Source organism: Cryptomeria japonica, chromosome 11 (assembly GCF_030272615.1).
Source record: "Cryptomeria japonica chromosome 11, Sugi_1.0, whole genome shotgun sequence".
NCBI lineage: Eukaryota > Viridiplantae > Streptophyta > Pinopsida > Cupressales > Cupressaceae > Cryptomeria > Cryptomeria japonica.
In genome coordinates, this window is record NC_081415.1 from 105,048,796 (window position 1) to 105,064,543 (window position 15,748).

General features: G+C 35.9%; 1 pseudogene; it reads left to right on the plus strand.

The window, feature by feature from the left end:
* Positions 1–664: 664 nt before the first annotated feature.
* On the plus strand, positions 665–2,362 carry LOC131860056 (DEAD-box ATP-dependent RNA helicase 30-like; annotated as a pseudogene).
* Positions 2,363–15,748: the final 13,386 nt, after the last annotated feature.

Consider the following 15,748-nt stretch of genomic DNA (forward strand, 5'->3'; position numbering starts at 1 on the left):
GCTACCCAAATGGATGTGCCTCTTGAGTCTCTAATTATGCATCCTGCTCCACCGTGTTCAGATGTGAAGCCCAACGCTCACATGACCTTTTGGCTCCCTCAACTCTTCGATTCATACTTGAATATGAATGCATAAATATGTGTACAGTCTATAACTATGTGTATTTGGATATTTGGTTAATAAGATAATTCCCTGATTGAGAGTGAATGTAGGCATTTGTCGAACCACTATAAATCGCGTGTTGTCTCTTGTTATCTACTTTTATTCTATTCTTTTTTTTTGTTTTCTCTGCTCGTTTAATCTTTACAATTGGTATTGGAGCCACAATTGGCTTGAGCAGAGATGGAAAGGTAGATAGATAGAGGATTGCAAATTCTCAAGAAGATGTAGAAGTTCAAAATTAGAGAGAGTAGTTACTGGTATTGTGGCAAGTGAAACCACATTAAAAGAAATTGTTGGTCTTTCAAGAAGGCTGAAAGGCAACTAAAAGATGAAGACACCAATTCACTCATCGAAGAATTTCTTGCAAATTTAGACTCTGTGGAGAGTAAAATGGTGCAAGTGAAGGCTAAAATGAAGCATCGCGTACATTGGTGGTATGGCTGGAAAAATGAGGAAAATTTGGTTGAAGAAGAGGTGCCTTGCCAAGAAGAAGAATCGTAAAATGATGGATAAAATTGTAGAGGCTTTGAGGAATAAACAACCCTTCGAAATGGAGATTGTAGAAGTGGTTGGACCCATGTTGCAAAATAATACATACAGACTTGGGGAGTTCATTCTATTGAATGATGAGAGGAATCCCACAGATGGCCCAAAGCAAGAAGAAAAATTCGTTGCACACACCATTGATGACATGTCACTGTTTCCTTGGTTGAAGGAGGACCAGGAGGGGAGTCCAAACGACAATATTGTGGAGAAGCAAGGTGGTCAGAGTCTCACAGTGCCCATGTTTCTAGAGGTGTTGGGAGTTTTCAATGGCACACAATGAAAAGCAGAAGTCATTTTTGTAAATAATGTTGGCCCTGGTAAGGCTTTAGAGGACTTTACAGAAGTCATGATTTTGGTAAGTACAAAGGAGGGTCCAATCGCGGGTGTTCATAAAGCTTGAAAGAATGAGATGGACATGGATACCATGTGCCAGACTTAAATTTTGGAATTTGAAGAAGCGGGGCAGTGTATGATGTCTATGGCTGCGGGTAACCAGAACTCTCTCACAATTTGTCAAAAGGGATGGGACTTTGGGGGTCATATGAGAGTTCACGAGCTTGTGGCATCGTGTCAAGTTATTCTAGAGATAACATTCCATATTGTGTGTGTGACAAAAGAGCACGTTGTTGATGTCATATGTGAGGATGCCATGCAAGAAGGAGCAGTTGGATGTGGAGTTGACGCTAGGTGAAAATATATATTAGATGTCGCATACAAATTTTATCCTAAAGACAATGCTCTACAAGAGTGTGTGGTGGAGATGGAATTCACTTTGAGTTTTTTGGAAACAGTTGGAAAAAATGACAACAGTGTTTCTAAGCACTCAAAAATCTCATTTTCCTTATTGAATTCAGAGGACGGCAAGTTAGGACGAGGCTCACTCATTACTGAACTAGGAGACAGAGGGGGATACCACCCTACTAATTCACGAGGGGGTCAAGGCTGAGATTGCAATTGCCACTCCTGGCTGACTTATTGATATGTTGGAAGCATGACACACAAGCCTGCAGAGGGTGACATATCTTGTATTAGATGAAGTTGATCGCATGCTAGACATGAGTTTTGAACCGCAGATAAGAAAAATTGTATCTCAAATGTAGATAGGCAGAAACTAATGTGGAGTGCTACTTGGCCAAGGGAAGTCACACAACAAGCAAGACAATTTTTACTTAATCCAAACAAGATGATCATCGTTTCACCAGATTTGAAGGCTAACCATTCAATAGGTTAGATTGTGGAGGTTATTTCTGAGTATGAGAAATATCCAAGATTGATCAAACTTCTTGAGGAGATAATGGATGGAAGCCGGATTCTGATTTTTATGGAAACCAAGAAGGGATATGATCAAGTTACTAAACAGCTTCGCATGGATGGTTGGCCAACATTGTCCATCCACGGTGATAAAAGTCAAGTTGAAAGAGATGGGTTCTTAGTAGAGTTTAAAGCTGGGAAAAGTCCTATTATGATTACTACTGATGTGGGCAGTGAAGCAACCATGAGAATTGGGAGTGATGCGCTAAGGCTCTTCATGCCTAAACGAGATGTGTTGGATGAAAGAGTTTCTAATTCTGACTTGACTTGGAGAAGGCGTATCCGCAGCATATGTGAACAAGAGTTCACAAGGTTAAAGTCATGTGGGCTGGTTGTAATGTGAGTTTCAAAATGGTAGCAGGGATGTCACAGTGCATGGCTGAACCTGTTGGTCTTCACGGGGTAGACTGTTGGGATGTGAAACCCAACAGTCACATGACCTTTTGTCTCCCTCAAATCTTTAATTAATATTTGAATATGAATGTATAAATATGTGTGTTGTCTATAAACTGTGTGTATTTGGATATTTGGTTAATAAGATAATTCCCTTCTTGAGAGTGGATGTAGGCATTTGTCAAACCACTATAAATCGCGTGTTGTCTCTTGGTATTTGCTTTTATTCTATTCTTGTTTTTGTTTTCTCTTCTTGTTTAATCTTTACACACTAGGATTGGGGTTTCCTTTTGCAGCCCCGTCAAAGTTAAGTTTCCATTTGTGAGTTTTTAGGCAACTCCATTTTTCCTCTGCTCGTTCATGTTTCTCAGTAGGGATCGGGGTCTTCTTAATTCAAACCATTGCTTTTGAGTATATTCATCCCAATTTGATAATCTTGTTTTCCTTCTAAATTTGACATTTGCATTTGCAATCTCTATAATCTCTTTTTGTGTTTTCTCAATGATCATATCATTAATCATCTGCTTGTCTAATGATATCTATTTTAATAGGTGGTGGAAATTTGAGTTATTTTTTATCCATCAAATCCATTATTTCTAAAATAAGGATTAAGATTTTGTATTGTTCTGGTGATGTAAATAAAATTTTATATATAAATACATACATAAATTTTAAAATTATGATATTAAATAAAAACTATTATTTATATGTATATATTTGATTCATTATTAATTATATTTTAAGTTATATAAAATATGATAAATGACATTAGATATCTTCAAATATTCAAAATAATTAAAATAAATATATATTATGTTTCTACATCTCAAAATGTTTTTTTTAATTTTTCTATATTTTATTTGCATAAAATTAATTAATGTAATTATCTAATAAAAAAATTCTTATTTTATTATTAAACTTGCTATTGCATTCACTTAAGCCTAATTAATTGATCTTCTGCACCAATCAAAAGATTATTATTTTTGTTTTCAGAATAAACTTGTTTTTTTTATAAAATTGATATATATAATTTTAAACTATAAATTATTTATCTATAATATGATTGGATGAAAAAAGTTGGTGTTATACGAGAAAAATGATGGATTTAATAGGCTTTTTTTAAAATTTATTTATATTTAAAAATAAATATCTATTTTAAATAAAAAAATTATTGATAAAGTGATTTTTTATAAATATATATAAATTTTAATAATTATTTTAATTAATTTTTAAAATATAGGTAATAAAATTGTATAAGGATTTGATTCATATCATTCAAATTAAATAATTTTTTTTTTATAGGTAAAGGGTCATAGTCGAATAATTTTATTAATTTAAAAAGAATTTTTACAACCCCAATTCGGTGTGGGCACCGGTAGGAAAGAATCGAGTAAGAAAACCTCTAGTCTAGACCAAGGAATCCATTCCTGGAAATATTATAGAAATTACATTGTTATCTATTTACCATTATTTACATCATTGGCTAACTGCTATAGATTACAATATATTTGAAGGCCCAACTTGATTCTCTTCTCCCTTAGATAATAATCATCCATAACCTCTACTCTAGCATCTTTATCTTATACTTGTTGCTTTAACATGTAATATGCTTGAGATAATTTGATCCTTACTCTATCATATAGACACCACCATTTATTAAGCAATAACTCCTGCCCTGAAATTCTGTGAATCACTAGAACTCAATGATTTGTTAGCTTGTTAGCCAATAAAACCATAAACTAGTTTATGAAAGAATCCTCGATTGTTCTCTGTATCCAGAGCACTATTGTGACCTTCAAACAAAGCTCAGTATGTTAGCTGAAGATTTGTCAATACCATGCATACATCTAATAAATTAAAACCATATGACGTTATTGATGCATTGAAATCACGCTATACTCTATTTGAAACACATGCTTTCTGGATAGGAATCCTATTATCCATAAAATTAACATATGACTGTCGAAGAGAGCATTTTAAATAAATAACATAGAGCCTCATTGTACAAAAAACAAATAAGTCTATTTCTCTATTGCATAAACCTAAATAAAAACCTTATCATTGAAGACCAACGTTAACCTACTCATCAATCCCATTTGACTAATGATATTATCCTACTGAACAAAAATTTGACTAAGCAAACAAATTGTTGGTTGATCATATATAAAAACAATATGACTAAACATAAAAATTTAATAAAAAGCACTCAATGCTTGCATATAGCTCATCCCTATTAATCACCCATACTATGTTTTCCGCTAGATCAACATACATCAAATATCATTAACTACTAGCCCTGACTAAATATATTCGTCTATATGCCAATGCTCTTATGCTTAATATTAAAAATTATTATAGGCAAATGCTACTAGCTTGTTGTGAATTCCATAATAATTCTATTCTACAAGAGATAACGCAGGAAATATATCAAAAACCATAATTAAACCCTAAACCATCTTACTCACATAATTAGCCATGAAAGATCATAATATTAATATAAGTAGAAAAACATGCATATTTTAAAGTATTACTAGTATATGAATATTGTCCATAAGTCTTAAAGGAAACCCTTGCCTATCTTCTATCTATCAATCCATAGATACAAGTTTTATCAATCAAAATTCCTTAAAAGGAAGACAAACCCAAAATTCGAGCCCTGACCAGAGCAGAACTAAGCCCTTAATCCTATACTAATCAAGGTCGATAATGCTACAATCTACATAATCACAAGCCATGTCCTCAATACGGGATAAGACGGTCCTGCTTCTTCCTTTGATGATTACTGATTTTCCCCTGTATTTTTAACCCAACTAGCTTTAATGATAATCAGAGGGAGCCTCTGGACCCTTTCAACCTCCACCTCTCTCATATCATTAGGGGGTTGAAAGCCTTTTTCTATGAGATAATCCACCCACCATTTATTTCCAACCGCTTCCTTCTGGTGGAGCCAATTGAGGAGAAAATTGGTGTTCCTCAAAATGTTCTGCTTCCTTTGTTCAAACCCCTCTTGGTCCCTAATTTCCAACAATGGTCACTTCTTAATTTTAACTGGGTTACAATACTGATCCACCCCATAATCCTCCGGAAATGAAATGGTGAAATTAAGATCTGCATTGTTTATTGCAATATCTAGATTACCCAGAAATTCCTCCTTAAACAAATTCCTAGAAAACAGTTTCGTATCGTCCTTGGGGGTTCCTACATAAAGCAAAATAACAACAAAGGTGGCTGAGATGTCATAGCTTACTCGATAATTCTGCTCATAATTGAAGAAATCTCCCCCCATTATCTCATGAATAGAACGAACCGACAAATCATCCAAGTCTAGTAAAATCGTGCTCCAACGTTCTACCTTAATGCCACCCCTGAAAGCCATAAGTTTATTTTTTTTGCAGACACTAGCTTCAAATTTGACTCCATGCTTCAAATGCAATTTCCTGATGCCTACTCACTTAGTTAAAGAAGATTAGTGTCTAGAAGTTTCTTGAAGGCCATAATTAGGAAACCTCATATTGAGGCAATACAATATCATGCGTCGACATGAGTGGCAAAAAAATAACTATTAATGATTAAGGCTTAAAATCCAATGTATCTCACTATATGTTGAGTATTTCTGCCCTACTAATCCTTACCCAGTGGACCCCACCTGAACTTCTAACCCATTGCTTAATATGATAACACAAAATTATAAATACCAATATTCTTGATCTGTATGACTTAATATACGAACCCGACAAAAGATGGAATATTCCATAGAATTCAAATTCAAATGGATATCCTTAATTTGAACATCCTATGTTTTCAATGTAAATGCCATCTGCTCCCAAATTGGCTAGTTTATATGCTTCCAAGCTTCCTTCCCCATAGATATGATTAATCAACACTTCATCAAAGAAGTCAATCAACTCTAAGGCTATACCTAATTTTGAGTTAAGTTTCCAATTAGGGGTTCTTCTAGTTCTTAAGGCATTGGTGATAATTTGAGAGTCCCCTCAATGGCTAGCTTTTCAATTTCTAAGTCCTTGCATAGTAATAATCCTTCTATGACAACCTCTAGTTTGGCCAATTTTTTTGTCCCATAAATCTATGATACATCTAGGGAAAACCTTGGATTAGCAGGTATAGGATGTATCATAGAAGTTGTCATAGAATACATCCTATAAATCTATGATACATCCTATACCTGCTAATCCAAGGTTTTCCCTAGATGCCCTGTCAAAATTGAGCTTATGCCAGCCATAATCCAGTTTAGACCAAACATATTGTTTCCTGCATTCCTTACTTACCCTTTATCCTTTTCCATAATGGAGGGGGGGGGGGAGATAATTAATCCATACCATTCTTTCCTAATATTACTATCCAAACCGTGAAGGAGTTGTCCTCCATTTTACTTCTTAATCTGTTATTTGTCACTTCAACTACATGGCAGCTTCCACTTTATTGGTGAAGTTATTGACATCCAACTTCTTATCTTGGAATATTCTTCTATTTCTTTCCTTACAGATCTCCCATACCAAAATAAAGGGAGCAACCTTCCATAAGACTTTGTAAAGACTACCCTTGCAAATATTTGGTCAACCCTTCATAGCCTCTGAAATATCACTTGGGAATATTGTTTTCTAGTCTAACTTCTTACATATCCAATTCCAACATTCTAAGGCATAAGGGCAGTTCAAGAGTAAGTGATTGACAGTTTCCTCACTACTTTCACATAGAACACATCTAGAAGGACCTTCATAACCGAGTTTTTTGAACCATTTTGCTGTTAATATTCGCTTATATAGAGTAGCCTAGAGGACATGCCTGCTTTAGGAAGACACTTCTTATCCCAACACAGTTATATCGGTAACACTATTTTTTCCAAATTTTGAGACTTGACCAACTCTGAATATCCATCTTTGACTTTATACTCACCTGAGTTAGATCCTACCCAGATCAATCTGTCCACCCCTTTCTTCATGGTTATGTTCTTGGAGGATAGGACATCTCTTAGTTCCCGTTTTTCTCCTTCTAAAAGAGGAATGTTGTCCAATCCTTTCCACTTCCAGCCTAAAGTAGGATCATTACTATAGCAGTCAATATAATCTTTTAAGTGTATACCCCATGTATTTTCTAATACCTCTTTAGTTCTCAGGGAGATGGGGAGACTATCCAAAGTTGCATATCCACCCCACGAGTCCCTCCAGGTTTCTTAATGGGAGAAACCTTAGAGCCAGATATTTTAGGTTCCTTTCCAGAATTAGTTCTCCATCCCTTATCAATTTTTTCCTAGAAAGAGCGGGATTGATCCGAGAGGTGCTGTGAAAGTTTCTTAGCCCTCTTTGTTTTCCTTAATTTGACAATTTGCCAACCATTATTGGCAATTGATTAATTTTCATTCTTATTTTTGAATTTGCCAACATTTATCAACCCATTTGCCATTTGTAAAAACCCATTATGGCCTATAATCTTCGATTTGAGGTTTAAAATTTGTTCGCCCGCCAATGGATTTGTTAGCAAAGTTTTGAGGGCCCAAGAGAATCCTACTAGCTCCCGTAGCCTATTGAGGGTGAGTCACAAAAAAGTAGTCTATCCCCGATGTATTCTTTTGAAGATTAAAGTTCCTTGGCCTATTAAATTCATTCATGTTTGAGTTTTGCGTTGGAAACCTAGAGGGGGGGTGTAAATTCGTGAAAACCTTGTTTCACATTTTCGCTTTTCCAGAGCAAAGCATTTTTTTAAATAAAATAAAAATTTAAATAACATATATTTAATTTATATTTAAATTTTATTTTTTATGATTGTCTTTAATATTTTTTTTTAAAGAAAACTACTTTTTCTTTAAAACAAAATAAATTTACATTGAGTACACATTAGTTAGTTATTCACTATAACTATTCAATTAATAGAAATTGCTTAAAAAAAACTAATTTTGTTGAACTCCAAAGGGACATGCATAGAGATGTTATCTTTAATTTTAGATATTTTTTAGCAAAAATATTTTTTTAACTTAAGTTTAAATTTTATGTTTGATGACTATTTTAAATAACTTCTATAAAGGAAATCACTTTTTCTTTAAAAGAAAATGAATTTAATCATTGAGTATCCATTAGGTAGTTATTCATAATACTATTCAATCAATAGATATTGTTTTAAAAATAGATTCTTAAATAATTTTTTTGAACTTAAGGTGGAAGATTTTTTTGTTCAGAGGAAGTGCCCCTCTTCTAATCCCATTATCAAAATCCTTTGGTCCTGTAGCGTCCTAAAATTGTGACACTTGCAATTTCGACTGTATTTGGGTCTTCACGATGGCGGCGCAACGTTGAACCTAAATGGAGACCCTGAAACCTGTTTGCGACATCAAAAACTGCATATTTCTGCACCTTGGCCTGATCCTCCTTGCACCCTGCTGTCCCGGGAGGTGGGACCATGGTGCCCAGCGCCCTGGTCCCTGGCCCTATTTTGGGCTCGGTCTCTTGTTGGGCATCGGGTCTTTAAGTTTCCAATTCAGAAAATAATGCTTCTAGGTCGGCCTAAGGTCGGAAAAATCAGTCTCTCAACCCCAATTGACAAGTATATAAACTACTTTTCCTCTCCTAGAAAGGGAGGAAGGAAGTAAGCAAGAGCAAGACGTGGAAGCGATATTCAAACGTTCAAGCATTCAAGCATTCCTTCAAGCAATTGAGCATTCTAAGTCTCCATTCAAGGCTACGTGTTGCATTCAAGACAAGGATTCAACCATTGAAGAGGAGATCACTTACAACATACAACATACAACATCATTACACCTTCGCATGTAAGAATACAAACATTCTTACAACAAGGTATCATTACTTGATTACATTACAAACACTTACATTTACAACATTCTCATTTCTTGGTTAATTCCAAAACCGGGGTTTGACCTAAAGGCAAACCCCTAATCCCTAACCCCCCAATCGTCCTCTCTTTTATGTGTGTAGGTTGCAGGTACGCGGCTGTAATTGAAGATCTGGAATCCTTATGCAGAGACGAACAGATCCCCCTTCGTTTCGCAGATTTTTCGGAGGACCGTGTGCACTCCGGACGCCATCGTCCCGTCAACTTTTGCTCAAATTTGCAGGACAGCATCGTCTCGACATTTTACTGCTAATTTCAGGTCCGTAGCTTCATCCTGTGTCTCTATCTCCGTTTATAAGCGAATCTTTCCTACTTCACATGTACTCCTAGTTCGATCATTCTATCTACATTCTTTACAAAAGAGGGTATCCTTGATGTCTTAACCCTTGAAACTCATTTAGAATCCAGTCTTGCATTGTGTGAGATTGGATCTTGTGGGTTTCAACCCCTCTTTTGAATGTAAAGTCTCTCCTAAGTGAAAACCGTCAATCCTAGTGACCTCCTTTCTCTCTCCATGGAGTGGGGGAACACCTAGGGTTCGATTTTTTGCTTTACAGGTCCATGCCTTTTCCTTATGTTACTTGGCATGTTTGGAAGGAGAGTAATAACCGGATTTTTAGAGAGTCCTCATGTACAACTGAAATTGTTTTTGATAAGATCTGCAGGTCTATTAGAGAAAATATGAAGTTAATTGGTAGCAGTTTCATCCACCTTCTCTGTTCATACAATTGTGAGGAGGATAGGTACATTTATAAGGATTGGGGGTTAGAGGTTGACATAAGTAAGTTCAAAGCTAAGAAGACTAGAGAAAGAGTTATCTGGAACTACCCTCTTGAGGGTTGGGTGAAAGCCAATTTTGATGGGGTGGCTAAGGGGAACCCTGGGATGGCTGAAAGTGGGGGAGTGATTAGAGACTCTAATGGTCTTTGCATTGTTGTTGTGTCTCTTCCACTGGGAGTTCATACCAATCACAAAGCTGAAGTTATGGGAGTTCTGGAAACTCTTAAAATTATTGAAAAAATAAAGTTCAAAAAAGTGTGGATAGAGGGGGATTCTTTAAATATTATTAACTGCCTCAAAAGGTTGGTGAAACCCTCTTGGATAATTGATAACATTATAAATAACACCCTTAAAATTATTGAAGGTTTGGATAGGTGTGTAATTACTCACACCTATAGGGAAGCAAATAAAGTGGTAGACACTTTTGCTAGCATTGGACTTAATTTAGCGGCCCCTATTATTTGGCAAGGTGAAAGTAATTTGCTATTGGAGGCCAAAGAGAAATTATATTATGATCATATTAATGGAAATTTCATCCCCTTATAATCTCATGATAGCTCATAAATCAAATTATATCATAAATGATGGTATTGAGTGTGAGAAGTTTCTATGTGATGTGAGCTGGCTTATTCCGCATGCATTGTGGGTGATTTTTTGTGGTATCTGTTTGAGTTATGTGTTTCCCTGGTGTCTCTACAGAGGTATTTTTCACTTTGGCATGGGAGGCATTGTTGGGTTTGCAGACACAATGGGGGGTAATATTAATAGGAATGAACCACCTAGCTGTGAAGGATAGAAAATTGAGCTAAAAGTGTGGAGAAGACTGCAGAAAGGTGGGTTAACTGAGTATATGGAGAAATTACATGGAAAAAAGGATCATATCTCCAAGCTTTTTGTAAAGGGTTGGAATAAAAAGAAAGTTACTCTTTTTGGGCAAACTGTGAAGGTGGGCGAAAATTTGGTTGTGGAGGTAACTAGCCTATTGATGGAGGGTGCTAAGTTTTTCAAAGACGGAAAGATCTCTGATAATGCTATTAAGATGTTCTCGAAGGAAGATGTTGAGAAGGAGAAGCTTGTCAAACTCAACAAAACCTACTTTGCCCCCTATCGAGTAAAGAGTTTCTGGCGCAAAATGCTCAAAGTTATTATGGAGTATGCCTAGGTTGATGGGAGGTTTTCAAAAGTTTACAGTTATCATTTTGTTCTCCTTAATCACTTTAGACATGGCATTAAGGTTTCTTTTCCTTACTATCTGGTTTGCTTTCTTAATGATAGTCTGGTGGACTACATTAAGAACCCTAAGTCAAGACCATTGGCTCACCAAGGGCTAATTCTGTTAATTTGAGTATTGTGAAGCTAGGTCTAACAGACTGCAGGCTAATGTGCAAGATAATGATAGGGATTACATCGCTAGCGAGGGTTATGAGGACTTTGCATCTAAGGAAGAGGATGATGCCTCCCCCTCTAAAGAGGAGGGTTAATTTCATCAAGAAGAAAAATGAAGAGCCCTTGGGGGAGGACATCACCACTCAGAAGGTGAAAACTAAGGGGAAGGGTAACAAAATTATTTTATCTGATTGTGATGTTGGGGGTGATTTGTCCCCTCATATTTCTGAAGCCCAGGATTCAGAACAAAGGGATTTGGATTCCAAGGACTTGCAGGATAAGCCAAAACCTATGCTCAATATTTTGGGCACTGTTAGAAGCTCATCAATTGATTTGTATAGGTTTCAGAGTTGGGTGTTCCATGAAATCAAAGACTGCAATTGAAGCATAGGGCTATCATTGCTAAGGTGGAAGGGGCTAAAGAGGTTGTGGAGAAAGAGATTCAAGAGAATAACAAGAATAAGGGGAAAGGTCCTATTTCTAAGACCATTGAATGTGCTATGTGGAAAGAGGGTGAAAAAAGTAAGATGTTGGAGTGCCTCAAGAAAAATGGGGAGGTCATTGAGTCATTTAGGGGAAGATATGATGAAAAGATTGAAGAGGTTAATAAGAAGATGCAGAAAATTGAGGAGGCACTCAAGAAGATTATGGAGAACAATGCAACTATGTTGAGGGTGTCTGCTACCAATATGAATGCACTGGTTACTAGATTGGAGAAGATGCATAATGAAAGAAACTTTATGGATCTGAAGAAGGATGTCGAGGTTACCACTACTAAGGAAACTCCCCGAACCTCAAGGCGGATCAGACAAAGATCTAAGGCTATGATGGATTCCATCCCACAGGATCTTCTTGACCTCAAGGAAGCAGCTAAAGCTATGTTGATGTTGGAGAAAGAGGCCTTTGATGTCTTGAAATTTTTTATGTAGCTGGTCTCTGTTTCTTTTTGTTGTTGTTGTTGCCAGCACCTCGTTGTCTTTTTGTGGTCTTTTCATTAGTTGATGGGTCTGTGTTGTTTCTATCTAGTGCAGCCTGTTTTTGTCTTTATGTCTTCGTTTTGGTCTAGGTGCTTCAATGCTTTATCCTTGGCCTATGATGTAAGGGGTTTCGGGTCCCCACAAAATCTATTTTTGCTTAATCAAAAACTAATTTTTTTGAACTTAAAAAATTATACTATCAAATTTGATTGGAACTTGTATAAAGATATTATATTTAATTTTAGATATTCTTAAAAAACATATTTTTCAAATTCAATTTTAAATGTTATGTTTGATGGCTACCTTAAAATAACTTTATAGAAGAAATTTAATGAATGCCTTACATCATTAGGTTTGGGTTAGGGTTTGTGTTAATGTTATAGAATAAAGTTTGGGATCAAGGTTACAATAAGCATTAAGGTTAAAATAGGGTTTAGGATTAGGGTGAATTAAGATTAAAATTAGAATAAAGGTTGTCATTACAATTAGGGTTAGTGTTAGGGTTAAGGTTAGGTTAGGGCTAGAGTTAAATAAGATTAGGTATCAATTAAGATTATAGAAACAATCTTTGAGTTAAGCTTAGAACTAGGGTTAAATTATGATTAGGGTTAGGATTATACTATGAATAAAGCTTTGAACAATAACATTAGGGTTAATATTAGACTAGAGTTAAGGTTAAGGTTAGGATTCGATAAGGAATATGGTTGTGAGATTTTGCCAAGATCTAGAGGCAATGGAAAGCACAAATAAGAGAGAACAAAATAGATGATAGGAATAAACTGTATTCTATCAAGATGCAAAATATGATCAACTGGATCATTACAAGATGTTCAATGATTGCCCGTACAAACAATGTAGATGAGCCTTCTTATATAGGCAAGGCTATATGGATATGTGAGCACCCAAACATGACATGTGGCTCAATAAGAAACAAGGGTAGATAGGAAATAGGTATGGGTAGGTAGGAGAAGCAATAAAATATTCCACATGAGGTGGATTACCCACCAAAGGTGGAATTATCACTCCACAATAAGTGGATATGATAGAGTAGTAACAAGATCAACACCATAAAAGGTGGAAATTCTCCTACACACACTATCCCAATGTGGCACAAACACCCAAGTGTCTCATACCCAAACTACTATTAAATGCATGTACCTAAGTAAACTTAAGTAAAGTGTAATAATATCTAAGATGAATAATTATTTACACCAACACCCCCCCTTAAGTGCAACTTAGGGGAATGCACTAAAGTCTAAAATGCAACTAAGCAATGCAAGATGGGTCCCAGCTACTAGACCATGTTAGGTACCCATGTACAAATGCCAATGCAATCTCTCAAAAACAGAGAAAGAGAGAAAAACCCAATGGGATAAAATCCTCCCCCAAAAGAGAGATGATGAAAGAACACAATGCTCTCAATGATGAATGAGAAGAACAAAATATATCCCCCCCATAAGAGAGATGAAAGACCATGAAGCCCCCCCTCAATGTCAAATCTCCTGCAAAGATGGTCCAATGATGATGACCAAAATACCTCCCCATAAGGAAGAAAGAGAGCCAATGCTACACCAATAATGTCAAAGTGTGACAAAACCAGGTACCAAGTCGATGACGATGAATCACTCGCCGCAACAAAAAGAAGATCAGGCATGGAGACAACCCGCTTTGAGCATCATTTGGATACTCATAAATGACAAAAATACTGGTACAATCCAAGTCTCATGAGAGCCATGCACAAATGTGTACAATCTAAGTCTCAACTAGAGCCATGCACCAAGTCTCACAAGATATTCCTAATCTACATGTACACGAGGATTACATCAAATAGTCAACAAAAACAAGATATAAAGAGGTGTGACACTTTATGATAGTGCGAGTACAACATTGCTCATGCAAGAGCATACAACATGATAGTGCAAATCTGGAAACATGAAGATGATGCCACCAAGAAAGCCATGTAGAATACTGCATAAAAAGATGCCTCCGATTGGGATGTGGCCAAGATATATAAAGGAGCAAATCAAGCCCCCCTTGACTGTCGGTTGGAAGCACTACAAGATAGGTATGAAGTTGATGGGGTTCACCTAGCTTGCTCACACTTCACCCATCTGGTGTTGCTCAATTCCACCAACTCTCTAGGCCTAGCTATGTTCTAAGACCTCCAAGTCCTTCTCAATCTCTTATAGGGCTTGCCTCTTGTCAATTTCAAGGTGTTTGCTTCAAGTGTTTTCACTAGGAGCCCTACCAGTTCATAATGCTTCCCATGTGCTCATTATGGTTGTCTTGGCTTCAACTCGACAAATTGACCTCCTACTGTTATGAGTTGATGTAGAGGTGTGGAGGTGGCTACTAACATGTTTTGAATGCCTTTTGGGTTTGTAGACACCTAAAAATGGTCAACGCTTGTGGAGTCATACTTTAACATTTGCGCATTGCCTTATTTTAGGGTTTTTGTGTCGCATTAACATTTCTCCTATGATTCGCACTTGGTCTTTATCATTTGCGAGCATCGAGTCATTCTTCTGCATTCATCATTCATCTCGCTTTCAAATTCGGTCTTGTCGATAACAGTCTTCAATCATGATTTTGGTCGATTTTATCCTGTCGCATCAATGTGCGTGCTCATTTGGCATCGTCAATCCTAATCGATGATGGAATTAGGGTTTTGTCCTCTTATCAGTCTTGTCATCATGCGATTGATCCTTGTCTTTTGATCAATTTGTCATTAATCTTGTCGTTTTGTGATCTATTTTGTCATCGATCCTTATCAACTTGTCAATCTTGTCATTTTGCGATCGATTTGTCATCGATTGTCGTCCTTCTCAATCGTGTCAATTTGGATCAATTTGTCATTGTTCCTCGTCAATTGGCGCATTTATCAATCAAATCATTTGTCAGCATTGGTCTTTTATCAAGTCAGAATCATGATCAAATCGAATCGATATCAATTATCCTTTATCAAGACCTAATTGTCATCCTTGCATTTCTAATTCATCTTTTAGGGTTTCATGATTTTATTCATTTAACCCTGTTTGTCATTTCTTCCTCTAGGTTAAATAATTTATTTATTTATCCTAGGTCTTCGTGTCACAATTAAATGTTTAATTTAATTGGCTAACTAATTATTCCTCTTTTTGTGAATTAATTAATATATGACAAATTATTAATTGATTTACCTAATTTCTTCTAATTCCTAATTTCCTAATTTTTCATCAATTTCTAAATTCCCTATTTGTGAATTAATTAATAAATGAAAAATTATTAATTAATTCACTAAATTCCTAATTTCCTCATTTTTCTAATTTTCTAATTTTCTTAATTTCTAATTC